General features: G+C 46.2%; 1 pseudogene; it reads right to left on the bottom strand.

Moving 5' to 3' along the window:
• Positions 1–217: 217 nt before the first annotated feature.
• Positions 218–424, bottom strand: LOC143640331 (guanine nucleotide-binding protein G(I)/G(S)/G(O) subunit gamma-5 pseudogene; annotated as a pseudogene).
• Between the last annotated feature and the right edge of the window lie 14319 nt (positions 425–14743).

A 14743-nucleotide genomic window follows, 5' to 3' on the forward strand; every position in this document is an offset into this window, starting at 1 on the left:
TTATTGTATGTTGCTGCCAGTGTATATAAAATAATTACCATTGTGAAATAGAAATTCATGAAAATTCAGAGAGGTAGATGTTAAGGATTGACAAAAGTAGACGATTGTATTTTGGTACATGTGTTACAGGGAAATTTTTTGTACAGGCTTCAAATTAAGCTCTCTTGAATATTCACTGGTTCTTGAGCAGTGGGTTTGGGAAACCTCAGAAAGATGACTACAAAAAGGAATAGACTTTCTGGGGTCTGAAGGAACTTGTACATGAAGATACTCCAGTCAGTAGGGGATCATGGTGAGCATTCTGCAGACAAAATTTTTTCAAGTCAGCAACTGCCTGGGAAACCTTCATGTGGTTGAGTCCGGCCTCCAGCCAGAGCTGCTGAACCACCTTCTTCAGAGTGTCAACACTGGAGGAACAAGACATGGTGCATTCGAGGGCCAGGTGACTCTTCTGTCAGAGAGTCCACAGGTCACCGTCAGCTGGGCCAGATGACTGGGCAGCGTGCAGCAGAGAAGATTCTTTTTTTGAGGGGGTCTGTGGATTGAACTCAGGGCACTTGACCGCAGAGTCACATTCCCAGCCCTTTTTTGTATTTTCTTTAGACACAGGGTCTCACGAGTTGCTTAGCACCTCGCCATTGCTGAGGTTGGCTTTCAACTCACGATCCTCCTGTCTCAGACTCCCGAGCCACTGGGATTACTGGCTGTGCACCACTGCGATTGGCTAGAAAAGAGATTCTTATAGAAAAAGAGATAAATAATTGCCAGGAATTAAGGGCTGATTCTTTTTTTTTTTTAATTGTTCTATTCTACATGACAGTAGAATGCATTTTGACACAACATGTATAAATAGAGTTTTACTTCTCATTCACCTGGTTAAGGGTTGATTCTTTATCTGAAAATCCAGAAAGAGAAGCATGTCTCTTGGGAGCATGCAAGCAGTCATTCCAGTGTAGATGAAGTCTGGGAAAGCCCAAGACTAACTTCATGGAGACCCCATACTTCTGACACAGAAGGCAAAAGATAACCCAGTATCTTTCATAAGGGCCTAAGAGTAAATGGGAAGTCTCAACTGGTTCTAAGGTTAGTCACTGTCTATGGGGACACATTCCCCACTGAGCTAACAGAAGGAAACTCAGTTCCTTGTATCTAAATAGCACGTTTTAGGTTTCCATTTTCTTGTGAATTCAATGAACAAATATTTGTTCAGCTCCTATGTTAGCCTGGGAACTCCATGAAATACTTATTTTCTGTACCCCATTGTCCAGGTTCTTGTAGCTGTCTGGCCACCTACATGAGGACTGTGATGGTCACTTTTTTCTTCTTCTGAAACTACACCCTTATATTTCCTACTTTACCAGTAACCGCCGCCCCCCCCCAGCCCATCTCTCTTTTAGTATCAATGTGAATGACATTTGTCTTTCTTCACAGTGCAATATCTAATTCCCCTCTTCTATTACCACCATATTCTTTTTTGAAATTTTTCTTATTGTGTGAAGGCTTTATTGGAACAATTCTTAGTATGTGTCTTCCATTGCAGCCTCCCATCTTGGGAGTTGAAGACCCTTCTTTTATCTCCTTTGGGTTAATTATTTCAAACAGGTAATTTAGACCATTGAAGTCCCAGGAATTTGAATCCTGGATCAGAAGGGATGCTGGAGGTGGGGCTAATGGCAATTCTAGGGACAGATTATTCATGAACCTGTGGATTTGTGCCAGCTCCCTGGAACTGCCTTGATTCTGCAATCTGCCACAATCCAGATAACTGCCTTAATTCTATGAACTCCTGATACCCTTCCAGGAATTTCTCTATTTGCTTTGTATAACTAGAGTTGGACCCTGTTCTATGCAAATCACAGCTGGAACTGATGCAGTAAAGCTTCCATTCATTCAACTGAATATGCAATAAATTTTATTGAACACCTATCCTGCCCCAGTCAGTCTCAGTGTCTGCCAAAGTGATTATCCAAACTGATTTGTGGTAATATGTCCAAGGAAAAGATTGGAATTCAGTTTGTTGATCAGCTTTGTGTCACTGACAAAATACTTAAGATATAGAACTAGAAAAGAGAAAATATTTATATTTGGGTTATAGTTTCAGAGGTTTCATTCTATGATTAGCTGATTCTGTTGCTTTTAGGCCTATAGTGAGGCAGAACATCACTGAGGGAGCATGTGGTAGACCAAAGCTATTGACCTCGTGGTGCCTAGGAAGCAAAGGAGAATTTGCTTTTATAACAAAGCCTCTCACTCAAAACCCAGTAAACTCTGAACCATAAATGAATGAATGCATTGTTGAAGTCAGAGTCCTTGTGATTTAATCTGTTCTCAAAGACCCCCATCTTTGAACACTGCTGCATTGGGGACCAACTCTTCAACACTTGAGCTTTAGGGGTCATCTAAGAATACCCAGAATTAGCAGAATTAAACCCTAAGCTGATATTTCTTTTTTTAAAAAAAAAAATGTTTATTTCTTAGATTTAGGTGGACACAATATCTTCATTTTACACTTATGTGGTGCTGAAGATGGAACCCAGTGCCTTCTGCATGCTAGGCGAGCACTTTACCACTGAGCCACAACCCCAGCCCTCTAAGCTGATATTTCTTGAGAAACATCCCCACGTTTCTATGTCAAGCTAGTTACTAGAAATTTTCAACAGCTGCAAATCATCAAAGAGAGACATTTCTCCCATGCCAGATAACTTAAATTACCCTTTGATAGAGGCTATAACTAGGCAATTTATACCAAATAGAGTAGGAGGAAACCCAGGTTATTGGCCAAGGTATTTCAAGCCAGGTGAGTCTTATAGCATCTCTCAACTATTATCAGTAATGTGAGTAATGACAGATTAGCTATAAAGATACTTTGCAAACACAGAGGAGCCTGGCAATTGAAGTTCTAGAAATGGATAGTTTTCTTTGATATTCAGAAGTTGTCAGACTACCTGGTTTTTGTTTGAACTTACTAAGAATTCATTACATATAGGATATTCCTAATTCCTCAAAATTCCCCAGCAACCGCCTCCAAATCCCACCCAGTTTCTTTCTTTCTTTTTTTAAAGAGAGAGAGAGAGAGAGAGAGAGAGAGAGAGAGAGAGAGAGAGAATTTTTTGATATTTATTTTATACTTTTTTTTTTTTGAGCGGACACAACATCTTTAATTTGCATGTGGTGCTGAGGATCAAACCCAGGGCACTGAGCATGCCAGGTGAGCACGCTACCACTTGAGCCACATCCACAGCCCCTCTTTCTTTCTTTCTTTTTTTTTAGTTGTTGATGGAGACAATATTTTTGTTTATGAATTTATTTTTTAATGTGGTGCTGAGGATCAAATCCAGTGCCTCACACGGGTGAGGCAAGCGCTCTACCACTGAGCTTCAGCCCCAGGCCCCCACCCAGTTTCTTAAACAAAAATTCTTGCTATGGTCTGAATGTTTGTATTCCTACTTCCAACCCCCAAATTCATATGTTGAATTTCTAAGCCTCCAAGGGCATGGCATCAGGAAGTGGGACCTATGGGAGATGATGAAGTCATGAGGGCAGAGCCCTATATTCCTGTATACAGTGCATGCCTATTGCCAGAGATTACTATCTTTAAAAATGGGATAGTGTTCTTCAAAATAAGCCAAGGGGGCTTATCTGCCCCTTTCAGTAAGTGAGGACACAGCAGGAAGTTATTTCTGAGTCAGGAAAGCTGGTACCATGACCTTACATTTTCCAGTCCCCAGAACTGTGAGGAATAAATTTGTTATTTTTTATTTTAGCATCCCAGGAATACTAAGGTAGTTCATAAACCAATAAGTAGACTCTTTGCTCTGAGAATGATGAAACAGAACCCATGTGGGGAACAAACTCTTATCTAGTTATGTTTGTTTATACTAAACAAAATAGTAGGGGAGATATAGGTATTCACTGTTTTAAGTGTAACCAGAAATGGTGGTGGTTGTTTTTTTTTTTTTTTTCCCTTGGTTGTTTGGACACCATGGATTGAGCCCAAGGGCACTTAATCATTGAGTATATCATACATCCCCAGCCTTTTTTTTTTATTTTTCATTTTGAGACAGGGCCTTGCTAAATTGCTGAGGTGGCTTTGAACTTGTTATCTTCCTGTCTCAGCCTACTGAACTGCTGGGATTACTGGTATGCACCATCATACCCAATCCCAGGATTGTTTGAAATGTGTGTTAAGTCACATAGACAAAGAAAGTACTGTCATGAAGGAAGAAGGGACTTATACTACTGATCCCTACAAAGAGAAGGCACTGCAGGCTGTGAATGGGGAGCACACAGGGAAATACCAGGTCAGTCAGAAAACAAGGTCAGAGCCTTTATTGTGGTTTTTAAGGGAAGGACTGGGTAAAGGAGCATAAGTTTTGAATTGTTTGGTTTGGCTAACTCCAACAGGCTGCAGCATTTAGGAATGTCTCTTGCAATCTGGTACCTGGCCCTGGGGCAATTAGGTAAAGGGAACATTAAGAGCTTGCTAAAAGAAGAGGTTAGAAGTATAGCCCCCACCCCCAGTGGTTGGTATGCATATAAGAGGTGTGCCTTAGGCAGTTTTTTACTGTCTTTAGGAAATGGATAACCCCAAAGAAGCAGTCCCTTATTTAAAAACTACAACAATAACAACAAAAAGCAGAATATAAAGGTATGATTAATACATTCACAGACAGTCCTACTTGTTTTGGCACTTTTCATCTTTTTTACTAACTCTTTAAGTGTCCATCTCCCTTTCTAGGTCTGTGAACAATGAGCACGGGGTCACATCTTACTCTTGTCACTGGTGGGTATTCAGCATATGCCTCTAAATTAATGAGCCAGTGTGTGTGTTTAGGCAAAATTGAGGGTAGGTATAGTCAGCCAAAAGAAAACAAGCAATCAAATAATAAAAACTGTGAGTCAGCTAGGCAAGAGAGTCAGCTTCTGTCCTGCTGCCCACTTTGGCTCTTCAGATACCACTGGGGCAAAAAGAAAGCCTCCGCCCACCCCTTTTGCAGCCTTCCCCCCATAACTGTATTCTCTCCAAAACTGCAAGAAATTGAGTAGGTACGAATGAATAGGGAGACAGCCAGAGCTATCTTCTCAGTATTCCCTCCCCAAACCCCAAACCTGCACTCCTTTCTCGACCCTTTCCCCATTTGCTTGGTCCTATGAAATTCTAGCTTGGTCTCTGTGTTTTCTTTAGACAAAAGAGACAAGCTTGAGGACAGGCAAGCAGTGGGAGTCACTGTGTTAAAATCTTGACAGGCTCTTGGCTCATGTCCTTGTAAAATGAGGGAAATACATAAACTCAGGGAAAACTGAGCTTACAATTGTGCAGCTCCACCCTGTCTCCACCTCAGTCCTGTCCCTGACTATGGCCCTTCTACAAATGTTGGACCTCCAACTCAAGGAGGGGCTTCTCACTCTTGAGACAGATGGCATTCTCCCTTAAATGTGTATCTACTTTCTAAATAAACCTTTGTCTCTGCCTTTGCCAGACTCATGCTGAAATTCTTTGCTGCTCTTCTTGGAAGAGATCTCTTCTCCATGACAGTCAGTTACTGAATTAGGCATGGTCCTGGCCACCCGCCTCCCATAGATGGCATGCCAATCACTGAACCTGTCACAGGAGAAGATATTTCTCTGAAGAATCGTCTGAGAAGTTTCCAGAGAAAGGGAGAACTTGACTCAGGGCCAGCAGGGTTCTTGCAGACATGACAGAAAAGAATTTTACCATGCACCAGTCAAAGGCAGAGACAGAGGTTTATTTGTGAAGTAGATACATATTCAAGGAAGAATGGGGGCTTATCTTAAGAGAGAGACCCCTTTGGGGAAAAGCAGGCTATCTCCAGAGAGACAGACAGCAACCTGTTGGTATGGGGTGTTAGTATTTGCAGAGGGAGGATAGCTAGGGGCTGGTCTAGAGGTGGAGGCAGGGTAGAGGTACACAATTTTACACCCTCCTTTGCACATTGCCCTCAAAGTTGCAAGTGTTGGAGGGAGCCTTTCACATTTAGCGGTTTATGGCGCTGCTTTTGACACTTAGTATGTCTCTCTGTCTTCCCAAATTACTATCTCAAAATGACCAGTTTTGCAAACAAGAAAAGGTTTATTTAGGAGGCAGCCAAGCCAGAAGACAGATCAAGTCTCAGATCTCTCCCCCATAAGGTTTAGGGATATTTATGATAACGAAGCAGGGAGGTCGAAGGTATGGGGAGAGGTGATTGGAAGTAAGGAAAATTGAAGTAATCAGTGGTCTGTACACGTGGAATCAAATTTCATTGTCTTCATAGGACACATATTCAGAAAGTGTTGTTGGTGGGGACAAAAGGACAGTGCAAGTAATAAATAATGGGTCAGATCAGAAAGATGGAGGCTGGTTTGAAAGGAAAAGTAATAAAATGTTAATACCTCTAGAGCACTTCCCCTTTTCCACCTGTTGCCAAGGTTACCAGCCTCCAGGGATTATTCCTCCCTGCAGGGAGTTGTAGGGGCTGTTAATGAATGCCTCCTAGGCTGCTCCCTTCTTGCCAGGACCCCTGATCCACTTCCTTCTGGCCCTTGGATCACTCCATCTTTTAGGTCAAGTAAGCAGGTTGTGAGGAAGTGAAGGCATGAGAACAAAGGAATTCTAAAGTGTGTAAAAGGGGCAGGACACCCCCACTTCCTCAGACAACCAGCTCCTCTGCCCCAGGGGTCCTAGCCTTGCCTCACCCTCAGCCACTTGCAGGCCTTCTTGGGTGGGGCCCTCAGGGCAGAGCAGGACAGGGCTGAGCCAGAGGCAGCAGGAGCACTATGGGCACAGTGCAGGGTTGGAGAGGGGTTCAAACTGGCCGCCTTTTCAGTAGACAGCCCTGTGCTGACTTCACTGCCAGCTCTAAGTTTGCCTAGAGAGTGGGGCCCTGTGGTCACTGTCCAAGCCCTTCCCCTGCTGGAATGGCCCTGGAAGCAGGAATGAGAGTGGTCCCCTGGGAACCAGAGAAAGCCATCAGGCTGATGCCACCAGGTTATCTTGGGCAAACTCTTCCCTCTGCAGGACCTAAGAGCCCCATCTGCAAAACTGGGGGTGGCAGACAGCTGGATGAGGTATCCCTGAGTCCCTACCCTCCCTAAAGACTTAAGAGTCTGTGACCCTCAGTGTGATATCTATGATTACCTTGAGCACTCCAAGTTTTAGCAAAGGGAAGACAGATTCTCCTGTGGCACATTAGTTGGCGGCAGAGCTGGGTGACTAGGTTGAGTCTCATCCTATATGCGCTGACTTCCCAAGAGGCCCATGAGGAAAGGTCTGGAGATGCTAGGCTCTCCATCCCAGGTTCTGAGAAACTGATGTGACTCCATTTTTGAGAAATCAGCTTCTACCTCAAGGCCTGTCCAGAGGGAGGGGGCATGACTCTTGTCCTTGGAAAAACACACAGAAGGTTCTTAGGCACATACCCACCCTGCTGAGTTGTTTAACAAATGGGATCTGTGGTGCTAGGTGACCCTGACTCAGTTAAGCTAGGTGAGGACCCATAGCAACCCCCTAGCAACCACCAATCAGCAGGAGACAGGAAAAATATCTGAAATGTCAGGTGACCTCCCAGTAGTTTCCGTGATGTATAACATGATTAGGCAACCCTGCAGTTTGGCATAGAGACTCTTGCAACCCTTCCGGGCCTAAACCAATCAGTTCAAATATATCCACCATTTGAATTCACCCACTACCATTACCCAACTTGTTCCGGCCAGTGAATGTGCTCATCAATGTTAAGAATTGTTGTTTGATTTTCCCACGGTATAAAATGATTTTCTGTGTGATGTTGTGATGCATAGTGTATCCCCCCAAAACCTATAAATTCTCACTAACTAAGGGTTGGGACTCACTACTCAGGACCGCTGTATTGCAAACGGTTGAGAGTCCAGGTGCGAGCCTGCAATAAAGACTCTTGTGTAATTGCATCAGATTCGGCTCCTGGAGGTCTATTGGGGTCCCACGAATCTGGCATTACGGTTCTAGGAGCTTGTGGGCACCTGGTAGCCCTGCAGGTGTGGGGGCCATTTCTTGGCTCTGGCCCAGGGATGGCAGAGTTTCCTGGGTAGGTGGACAGTGGGCCCCATAACTGGTCCCCTATGACACCCCTTGCCTTATCCATGGGCCAAGGATTGGGTGGGGCATGTCTGAGAATCAAGGGCACATTCAGCAGAAATGAGAAGGGGGCAAAAAGGGAAGGGGGTGTAGCCCAGTTGCGTCCTCTCAACTTGGCAAGGAGTCACAAGACTGGCCCAAGGCTTAGGGTAGAGGGTATGGTGGAGGACGTCAAAGGAAGGAATGTTCTATGTCCCACTTAATGCTCAAGAAGCAATGAGCCTGATCCAAGGGTCTTTCTTAAGGAAATCCTAGGAATCCTAGGCTGGGGGCAGGGGGCGGACACACCTAAAATCTTCATCCCAGAGCAGGAAGTCTTTGCCTTTGGAAAGGCCATGTCCTCTTTTGAGAATCTGAGGGAAATTACATCCTTTTCTAGTGGGGAAACTGAGGACCAGATTGTCAAGGAGATGTGTCACATCTAGCTTAGGACTTAAAAGGCCCTTGCCTGAGACTGAGTGAGGCCCTGTATACCTGAAGGCAGGGAGCCAATGAGTGCAGACCTGAACCAGGCAGGATGGCAGGGGGATAGGCAGGATGGCAGGGGGACAGCCAGCGGGGCTGGAGGAGGCAGCATGAACTCCTCAGAGACTGGGGCCTGGCCTTCTGGGCCCCGCTTGGAGCTGGACTCCCTCCAGCACTCCCCCACCCAGGCAGTTCCATGATGCACATCCAGGCCTTGGCCCAGGCTCCTGGACCACCTCTCTCCTCCCTCACTCAGATCCAGTTTATTGGGAGGGCTGTCCTTTGGGAATGAGCTTGGGAGCCTCTGGCTTCCCCACTCGGCCTTTCCCCCTGTTGGTCAGCAGGGTTGAGCCATCCCTACTGCACACACAGGTTCACAGGCACTAAAACCTGGGCACAGGGACTCCTCCCCTCTTTCTCTGCCATGTGCCCATGAACTTGGGCTTCCCAGACAGAGGAAGTGAGCAGGAATAAGATTTCAGAAAAGCCTTAAGCCCCAAAAGGACTTGAGCCCAGGGAGATAGATATTGGGACAGGGAAAGGGGATGAGAAGTGTTGGAGTTCAAGCCAGGGCAGGTGGGTGGGGCTGGGCCTGGGCTTCCCAGGAGAGGTTGAGGAGGAAAGGAAGAGGGAAGAGCAGTCTTGTCGTGGGACTTTGTGGTCTGGAGACTTGGAGACACATCCTGCATCATAGGTCACCCACCTCCTAAAGTTGGTCAGAAAGGATAAGGGGCTGGGCGAACACACCCCCGAGGATGAGCTCATACCAAACATGTGCATACTCTCTCTCTCTCTCTCTCTCTCTCTCTCTCTCTCTCTCTCTCTCTCTCACACACACACACACACACACACACACACACACACACACACACCCTAGGGACATTCATCTGACCCCTTGGGTGACATCCTTTTGCCTCCACCTTTATCACACAAGATGGTTTCACCCAGATACTAGTATGGAAAGAAGCAGTATAGTTTGTCTGTCCTGATGCTTCATGTGGCAAGATGATACGGGGTCCTTGATACAAATTCAGAGAGCCCCACAACCACTAATAGTACTCTGGAAATTCTGACATGGTTGGGTCGCCCAACTAGTGGAGAAAATAACCATAAATCATTCCAGCTGCATCCATTGCTTGCCTGCTGTGCACTAGATGAAACACCTCACCTCCTCCTCCAACAACCTACTACGAAGGTGATATTATTCCCAGTCCCAAGATCACACTCTGGAGACTAACAGACACACGGTTTGATGTGCCCCCTGCCCAACACTCTGGGGCCTGCAGACTCAAAATTCCTGAGTCTACCCCAGGGACAGGACCAGAACCAGCACCTGATGCACCCCAGGGGGAAGGGACCAGGGTGGGACACAGTTGCAGGAGAGATGCAGGATGAATGCCCCCACCCTCCCACATCTGGGGAGGAGGCGCCCAGGAGGGGGCTCCAGACTGACTCAGGCTGGCTCACCTCCCACTAGAGGGCTGGGCCAGACTTGGTTTTCAAATTCCTGGGCAGCTGGCACCCCCTGTAGTCAGACAGGGATGCTGCAGGACAGGGCTTGCTCCATCCCTAGTGCTAGCTGGGGGTTTTCTCTCCTCCCATCTCCAGCCCTTGCCAGGAAGCCAGCCAGGTCAGTCACTGTGATTATTACTGTTGCCACATTTTAAGGATGAGAGAAATGACAAGTGTCTTGCTCAAGGTCAATGAGCTAGACAATGTTGGTTCCCTAGCTTGGGTTCTCAGAGAGCAAGGATCTTTCCCTTCCAAGAGGGCTTTGTTCCAACCCCTCAGAGCCTCCCTACATCCCCAGGAAACACCGCTTCTCTAAACCTAGAACAAACAGACAGAGCAGCCATAGGAAGAAGTAAAAACTATTTACAAATGTACAACAGGAATGGAAGTCTTAGCACTCCCAATAGGGGAGTGATTGAGGGCTCAGCTACGAGAGGCCTCCACATGGAGGCTCAAAAGGTGAAGTTCAGATGTCCTGGTATCCAGCAGTGTGAATGGGTGAGTGAGAGGCTCGTGGATGGGAGGCCAAGTCTTCTCTGTGGGCTTTTTGCTGCGGCATCGGGCTGATGGAAATCTAAGCACATAAGTCAATACATGGGTGTTCTTTCTAGCTTCTACCCTGCAGTTCACAGTCATGGCTCTGGGCCCCAGGAGACAGGACAAAGGAGAGGGCTGGTACCACAAGTAATGCAAGGGCCCTTGGTGGGCACCATGGGTTATCTACCCTACTGCACTCCTAATGCTCCACTTCATACATTTCACATGGGATTTCAAGTACAAATTTCCATAAAAAAAAAAAAAATAAAGAGCCAGGCACAGTGGCACATGACTATAATTCTAGTGGCCTGGGAGGCTGAGGCAGGAGGATCACAAGTTCAAAGCCAGCCTCAGCAAAAGTGAGGCACTAAGTAACTTAGTGAGAACCTGTCTCTAAATAAAATACAAAATAGGGCTGGGGATGTGGCTCAGGGGTCGAGTGCCCTGAGTTCAATTCCCTGTCCCCCTCCCCCACAAAAAAGAATCTCCTTTAAAACATAAATTACTAGTCTCAGTCCTCATTAATAACTGAGGAAACTGAGGCCTAGAAAGGTAAGGGACTGGCCAAGGCCAACTAGCAAATTAGTGGTGCAGTCTTTTCTCTTTGTCTATTCAGCAACACCTGGGAGTACTCTGAAACCTGGAACCCGCACACTCAGGTTCATATTTCTGTTCCTTAAGCTCCATGTGCTTCAGCTTCAGGGCCAGCCCAACCTCAGGAGCCTCCCCCAACACATGTGTGACCCACAGACATCCTTCTCCCAATGCACACCCACTATTCCTCACCTCCTGTAAAGCTGCAGCCTCGCCACTCCCTGGGGGGCCCTGCCCATGTGTTGGAGATGTGGGCCCAGGGAGCTCTGTGGGACGGTGTTGACGGGAATATTGTGGCGAGAACCGTGTGTGCACTGGGTCCCCTTGCTCAGGGTCCCACTCCGTGCCTTCCGCCTGCTGCATCCAAGTAGCTGCAGACATGTACCTGGGGCGTGATAGACCAAATGCAGGGAGTCACTACCCACCTTGGCCTGGGCCCCCTGACCACCCTCACCCTCAGCTTGGAAAGCACAGAGCCCAGGGTTCCCAGCCAGGAGTCTCATCCAGGCTGCATTTCCCCTCTACTCCATTTCTTAGGGCAAGAACCTAGAAGGGCAATGAATAGGGACGTTCCCAGAGGCTCCCAGAGTGCCCTGGAGAAAACCCCAAAGGAAAGGACAATGGGTGACAGGGCCTGGGAGCTGGGGTCAGGGACCAAAGAAGAAAACCCAGCTTTATCTCACCCCACTCCCACCAGCCCCAGAGATCCACCACTTGAGCCTTCAGTTTACCAACTCACTTGGGTCCCACTGGCATACAAATGGTCAAATACCAGTTGTTGGCACAGCCCTGGTCGAAGGGGTTGTTGTTCCGGAGTGATTTGCCCTGGAGGGAGATGGGGATGGGAAGAGGAGCTCAGAATCAGCAGGACTGGGCAAGGCCATCTCCCAGTGACTCCTCCTAAGTCAGTCAGCTTAGCCAGGGCTCAGCCCAGGCCTGGAGCAAGATTCTAAGGGCAGGGGAGCCCAAGAGTGACCCAGGGCCTCCTGCCTTCCTATGCTCCTAGGAAGAGTGACCTCCCTTGACCCACTTGTGAGCAGCTCTCCGCAGACAGTGCTGACACTGCACTCCTTTCTCCTGCCTTCTCAGGGCTCCTCATCATCCTGTGCCTCCCTGTGCAAGATCCTTGTTCTGTCTCCATTGGCCACACCTGTCCTCTTACCTCATCCTTCCACACACCCCCCTTTTTTAAAAAAAATATTTTTTAGTTGTTGATAGACCTTATTATTTTTTTTTAATTTGTATGGGGTGCTGAGGATCAAACTCAGTGCCTCACACATGCTAGGCAAGTTCTCTGCCACTGAGCTACAACCACAGCCCCTTTCAGATACCTTTTAAACTCTTCCTTGTGCTGCTCAATTGCTCCAAAGACAATGTCACCACCCCACTCCCACTTCATTTCCCCACCTCTCATTTTTTTTTCTAAAATTATGCCTTAACTGAATTTCACTATCTGGGAGGACAGGGGCAGTGGGGAGGCCCCATCATAGTTTCCTAGTCAAAAATCACATGGCCCAGGAAAATCTGGGCTGAAGGCCTTCAGTACACAAAGCAGTAAAGGTCAAGCTCAAAGTAAAGGCAGACCACAGGGCTGATGAATAAGGGCCAAGCACAGAGTCTCAGGTGGGAGGAGGACCAGATATGGCAGTGGTGGGCTGGGGACTAAAAGGATGGGAGGTGATGAGCAGGTAGGCTCCTCTGTCTGTTCACTGTCTCGGGGTCTGCAGCGTCCCCTCCCCCACTGATGCTGCCCACCAGTCTTACTGAAAGAGCCTTTAGTCAAGAGATTGCCATACTAAAGGAATCCCAGGGCAGAGATGCCCACCCCTATCATTCCTATTCAACACTAAAAAGAAAAAGCAATAAAGATACACAGATTGGAAAGAAGGTAATGAAACTGTTCTTCACAGATGACAATTTTCTATGTAGAATGTACAACAGCCACAAAATGCTGAGGGAGAACTCAGTGGTTGAGCACCCCTGATTCAACCCCTAGTCCTAGAAAAACAACACTAAGGACTCCTGCTCTTGGGAAGATGCTATGAAGAAAATGGAATGACAAGTCACAGATTGCAAGAAGAGATGTGCAAAACCTAGATCTGAATCTGATGTAGAAAACTCTTAAAACTCAATAAGAAAACAACCGTTTTTTCAAATGGGCAAAAGATTGGAGTAAACGCTTTTGGGGGGAGTGGGTACCACGGATTGAATATAGGGACACTCAACCACTGAGCCACATCCCCAGTCCATTTTTTTTTGTATTTTATTAGAGACAGGTTCTCACAGAGTTGCTTAGTGCCTCGCTTTGCTGAGGCTGGCTTTGAACTCGGAATCCACCTGTCTCAGCCTCCCAAGCTGCTGGGATTACAGGTGTGCGCCACTGTGCCCTGCCAGGAGTAAACATTTTACCAAAGACCTAATGAAGGCCAAACAGACATGAAAATAGGCTCAACATCATTACTCATTAGGAAAACACAACCTGGAACCTTAATGAAATACTACGACTCATTTAATAAGACAGGTTTGATTAAAAGTCAAAACAAAATAACAAAGGACAGTGTGAGGGGCTGGGGTTGTGGCTCAGTGGTACAATGCTTGCCTAGTGTGTGTGAGGCACTGAATTCGATTCTTAGCACTGCATATAAATAAATAAAAGGTCAACTGATACCTAAAATATATTTGAAAAAAAAAAGTGTGAAATGTTGGTGAGGATGTGAAGCAACTGGAGTTCCCAACATTGCTGGTAGAATTTAGAAACCTTACAGTTGTTTTGGAAGACAAATTTGGCAATTTCCTACAAAGTTCCACACGTGTTTACCTTATGACTCAGCAATGCCACCCTTAAGAATTTATTCAACAAAAATGAAAACTTATGTTCACATGCCTGTGCATCAATGTTTGGGGCAGCTTTATTTATAACTACCCCAAACTAGCTAGGCATAGTGGACCACACCTATAATCCCAGAGGCTTGGGAGCCTGAAGCAAGAGGATGGCAAGTTCAAAGTCAGCCTCAGCAACTTAGTGATGCGCTAGGCAACTTAGTGAGACCCTGTCTCAAAATTAAAAAAAAAAAAAATTATACATAATTTGAGGGGTGCTAGGAATGTGCCTCAGTGATTAAACACCCCCCGGTTCAATTTCTAGTATGAAACAAACAAAATAAAACAAACAAAAATACTGGCAAAAACTAGACATAATGTAAAAAATCCTTGGTTTGATGAATGTATAAACAATCTATAGGGCATCCATACGCTTCTACACAGCAATAAAAGAAATAAAATACTGGTATGAGCGACAACATGGATGAATCTCAAATACATTGTCCTAAATAAATAAAGCCAGAGAAAAGAAGGCAATGACTCCATTTACATGTGATCCTGGAAAAAAAGAAAAACCAGAAGGACATAGGGAGAGAGACTGACAACAACAGGTGAATGAAAGGATATTCTGGAGTAAAGAAACTGCCTAAACTTGATCATGCTGGAGAATGCAGGACAGTATCCAGTTGTCAAAATCCCGTATCC

This window comes from Callospermophilus lateralis, unplaced genomic scaffold (assembly GCF_048772815.1).
Source record: "Callospermophilus lateralis isolate mCalLat2 unplaced genomic scaffold, mCalLat2.hap1 Scaffold_181, whole genome shotgun sequence".
In the NCBI taxonomy this organism is placed as follows: Eukaryota; Metazoa; Chordata; class Mammalia; order Rodentia; family Sciuridae; genus Callospermophilus; species Callospermophilus lateralis.